We start from the raw sequence: 4,854 nt of genomic DNA, 5'->3' as shown, positions 1-4,854 counted from the left end.
GTTCACATGAAGCCTCGAGAAATGAACCTATTTGCAAACCGTTTGGTGGGAAAGCCTCGAATCCCAACATCTTACATTGAGATCAGACCCCATCAAGTCATAATTGACTGCTTAATCCTGTAAGAATGAAACGAACGGATTGAAATGGTTTTGGTTTTGAACTATTGATTTAACCAGTAGAGGGGGTGCACCATTCCTGGAGGTACTGCAATACCTGGTCGATGTCTCCTAGGCTTGCCGTGTGCAGCTGTGAGAGTTGCTGCAGCCATTTGGAGCACAGCCACGGGCTGGGGGGGGGGATCTGTCTGTGCTTCCTTACCAGTTAGTTTCTGGAAGTCCACATGGCGTCATTGATGGCAGCAAAGGTCAGCAACTGCTTTGTAAAGTCTTCTTGCTTCATTTTCAACGGTCTCACCCCATAGAGTACAAGGTCTGCATTCAGCGCTTTCCTTGCGGGGAATTGCAGGTCGCCCACAGGTCTACGGCAGCCCTGCACTACCAGAGCAGGTCCCACACTGACTCCTGGGCGCCACAGCCAGATCAGGGGCACGTTGAGAGCGCTGACATGCCCCGTGTCAGGTTCAAAATCAGCAAAAGGATCAGCAGACAAAACCAGTGAGGCAGAATGTTGAGTCTTTTCTCGCGAGGAGTGCATCCAGACTTACAGCAGTCCAAAATACACTAAAGATCTGTCACACCCCTCGCTCTTTTTATTTCGGGATGCCCTACCTACAATGTGAGACCAGCCCCTAACAGGTGGGGGGGAAAGCATGGCCTAGTCTCATGAGAAAATAAAGGAGCGCAAGGACATAAACAAGTATTCTATGTGAAACAAGTAGTTACAGACAGGACGCCATGGGAAAGGAATGCAAGGACAGAATGTCATGTGCAGACATCAACAGAGTAGATTGAGCTATCAGCAACTTTCTTGGATTCCCAGAGGTGTAGAAGGTCAGGAAGCCCCAGACAGCATCGTATGACTTGTTGTGGACTGGTGGACGTCTGCAAGGCGAAACAGCAAGCATTCTGCGCAATAACTTATTAATAAGTACTCATTAGGGAACGCATGATAACATATACATACAATTTATCTAACACCCCGAGAGTGCATAACCGACCTGACTGGGAGGACATCACGGGCCACCATCCATGACAGGTCCCGAAGTTTGTTTCGAGAGGGCGGGGTGGTTGACGTTGCGCCAAACTGCAAGGCCGCGCACTGGACACACCGCTTCCCGCTCCTGTAGGACAGAGATCATAGATCTGTGATTTGTTAAAATTTCACTATTTTCTTGCTCTATGTAATTTAAAGTTCTTCAAAAACTTCTTGATTAAGGAAAAAGAAGGTGGCAGGTTAAAAGACACAGGAATTCTTTGGTCGATGGTTTTTAGCTTTAGTTTCCGGAGGTATGAGCCCATCCAGAATCGTGTTATTGCTTGGCTTTTCGGTGCATTTGGTGTAAGGGATTGGACAGTACAGCCAAGTGCGTAGCGATAGACTTTATTGCGGTGGGAGTAGCTGGAACTAGCGCTGGATCGGCGATCAGGCTGGGAAGAACAAGCTGTTCTGCGGTTTCTTCGATTCTTCATGGACCGGATCGTGGACCGGAGAGCGAAGCAATATCATGCGACAGACGGACACTCGGGTCTGCGCTGGCGGCGTTGATATAGCGCTGTCCCTGAGCCTGTGGCAGGTGGCGGCGATTCGGCTGATAGGGGGGCGTGGTCCTGTCACAGGTGGCGCCGGTACGTGACATTTGGTGTAAGGAGCGCGCTTCGCAGGTGCAGGGCAACATATCTGCTTCCGAGGAAGAGCTTTAAGTCCGGCACTCCTTTTCCTCCTTTTTTTTGTTTTTCTTCATGGTGTCCCTCTTCAGTCTCTCCAACTTGGATTTCCAGATGAAGTAAAAAATGGCTCATTCCAATTTTAAAATCACCTTCATTGTTGGGATGAAAACAGAACTGATTAGTAAAAGCAAGGGTAAAATCACCACTTTTATTGTTACATTTTTCTCTTCTATGGTCAGCTCTCTTAATCCCCCAAACCCAAGAACAGATACTACACTTGATTTGAGCCAAAAGGCAGAGGAGCGATGGAGTATACGAGTGACGGATTCGCTTACATGTCACGAACTGGTAAACTGTAAAGAACTGGGAACAAACTTAACAGGTTACAGTACGGAACAGAGTGCTTCTCTTCTGGGCACTAATGAATCCCCAAACTTGTCTGCTGACTTATTTGTTCACACTTCTTCACCCGCAGCAATGCATGTAGTTCACAAGGCATATATGTGTCCCCTTTCAGCAGTCTCTATCCAAATACACAGTGTAGGTACCTATTAAAAGTGTAGTCCCGATGAACATGAAAGGAAAAGATTGATCATTCACAAAGAACTTTCCATGGTCATCATATCTACCTAACGGCTGCGCCGAAAGAGTTGGGCCAGAAGAATAGAGCGGAACTCATCCAGAAGTGCATGAACACCACCTTGTTGAAAGAATAAAACCAACACAATGTATGAATTCACGACAAATGACATACCAGCAAATCAGTAGGACTTCTGCTGTTGCCTTTGCGAGACCAGTTCAGATATGCGTTATCACAAATTTATAAATCAGGTGTGTTCGGACCTCCGCAGTGGAGGCTCTGCTGAACCCCTGAGACCGACTCACCGTACTCATTTTCTCACAAGCCAAGCCCTCCTCCTCCGCCCCCCGTTCCAATCCAAACAAACACAAACAAGCATGGCGACGGCGGCGGCCCAGTCCGAACGCAAGAGAAGTCTGGTTTGGGGATATTATATTTTACTTAATAACAAAATGTGAAATATGTCACAAAACAATTAAATATTGTGGCAACACCACAAACTTGACAAAACATTTAAGCAAAATTCACCCCACGGTTCATGAAGAGCTGCAGTTGAAACGTGCCGCAGACACTAAGGCAGCGACGGAAAATCTAAGGTACCAAAGTAACTTAGAAGCAGCGTTTCAGAAAGGCAAGACATATCCAGGTATCAGGTGCTAACCAAAAATCGTAAGCATTTGTGGTTGATGTGCTATTTGAAGCAATAATTACTACGCTTTAGTCAGTCATTTATAAATAAAGTTTTCCCCTTTTCAATTTGTGGTCGAACGCCATACGTTTTATTTGTAACTCCACTTTCTATAAACAACACTAAAGTATTACAATATTAAATGTAAGTATCCAGTGGCTTTACAAATTGATAGTTTTGCTGCTCATGACGATTAAGCCCTGCATCTCTGTTGGTACCATGTCTCTTTTTAGATTATACTAAAAGACAAAACTTTTTCCCAACAACAGAGAGAGAGAGAGAAAAAAGTAAAGAATAGCTCCTTTTTATTAAAGTTATACTATTAATATGCATCTTCCACTAATGCACTAATGTCTAAAAAGGTTAATAATACATGTACATGACGTAATACTTTTTTCTACAAAATTCAATAGATGACTCTCCAAGAGCAAGAATGCCACTGCATTTAAATTGTTTTTTTGGCGGGAAATTACACTTCCGGTATCGATATCGGATCGAATATCGGGTATTTTGGGTAGGAAATACTTGGTATCGGATCGATTCCAAAATCATTGGTATCGCCCATCCCTACCTTCTACACCATACTTTTTCTTCCAGTTCGGCATGTATTGCATACAATTAAGACATTTACTCGCCATGAACTTCTCATCTTCTTCAAGAGCTAGAGATCTACCGTTCTTATTTCCCATCTTAATTTGGTATTTTAGGTTTATACAATTTTTACAATTTTTTTTTTCTTTTCTTTGAGGATGCAGGTTTAAATTGACCTTCCACCAAATTCTCTTTGCAGTCAATTTATCCTACCAGTCGCACTCTCTCAACCACACAAACACCAACGCTTTTTATTCCTAAGCCTATCCAGGATGGGTGCAAAACCCTCCAACACAGCTTGGAAGAACGGACAAAAAAAATAATCTACGCCCTTCTTCAATTAAGAAAAAGAAGCTCTGTTTTTTCTTAGCCCGTTCCTTCCACTGGGACTTGAACCCAAGCTGTTCTTTGGCCGGAAAAACATACAAAGAAAAATCTACGCTCTTCTTTGATTAACAAAAAAGAAGCTCCGTGTTTCTTAGCACGTTCCTTCCACTGGGACTCTAACCCAAGCCAGAAAACCTTCCAACACAGCTTGGAAGAACGGACAAAAAAAAAGAATCTACGCCCTCCTTCAATTAAGAAAAAGAAGCTCTGTTTTTTCTTAGCCCGTTCCTTCCACTGGGACTTGAACCCAAGCTGTCTCCCGTGCACCTTTTACGCGTTTCACAACCTCACAATTTTTTAACTTACCTGACCCCTGGTCCGTTGCATTGCGGGAACCCGTCAATCCACCTCTGGCAGACGAAGGCAGACCTAAGATGCTGGCCCAGCGAAGAAATTCTCTTCCCAGGACTTTCTTTTCCAGGTCCCCCTAAAGGACGCTGGCTTGTCGACAATGCAGCACGTCCTCCTCCGTCAGCCAGATGGCGGGTATGAGGGTCCCGGGTTTCGGCACCAAAATGTTAGGGTGTTGCTCGCTCTAACTTATTTTGCAAGAACCACACTGGAGTCAAGCAAGTCATTTTAGACACCTGCAGGCGGAGAGTTCACTCGTCGCTGTGCTTACAGCGATGGTCGAATGAAGTCTGACTCAGGCCTCGTCAGGTGCTTATTTATTGAGAGAAACAGAGTGGGGTTGAAAGTGGGGTTGAAAGTGGGGGTGTGGGAACACACAGGATAGGGTGGAGACGCACCCCTGCTGATCAAAGCATAGCAGGGGGCCTTTTACGACTTTCTGTATACAAAGCAACTTTGATTGCTTCCT

The 4,854-nt window shown here is 44.9% G+C and overlaps 1 pseudogene; it reads right to left on the bottom strand.

Annotated features, from left to right (window-relative positions):
* Positions 1-1,923: 1,923 nt before the first annotated feature.
* On the bottom strand, positions 1,924-2,095 carry LOC133147046 (U2 spliceosomal RNA; annotated as a pseudogene).
* Between the last annotated feature and the right edge of the window lie 2,759 nt (positions 2,096-4,854).

Source organism: Syngnathus typhle, unplaced genomic scaffold (assembly GCF_033458585.1).
Source record: "Syngnathus typhle isolate RoL2023-S1 ecotype Sweden unplaced genomic scaffold, RoL_Styp_1.0 HiC_scaffold_27, whole genome shotgun sequence".
NCBI lineage: Eukaryota > Metazoa > Chordata > Actinopteri > Syngnathiformes > Syngnathidae > Syngnathus > Syngnathus typhle.
Note: the sequence above shows the minus strand (reverse complement) of the source record. Positions and strands in the feature narration are given on the sequence as shown.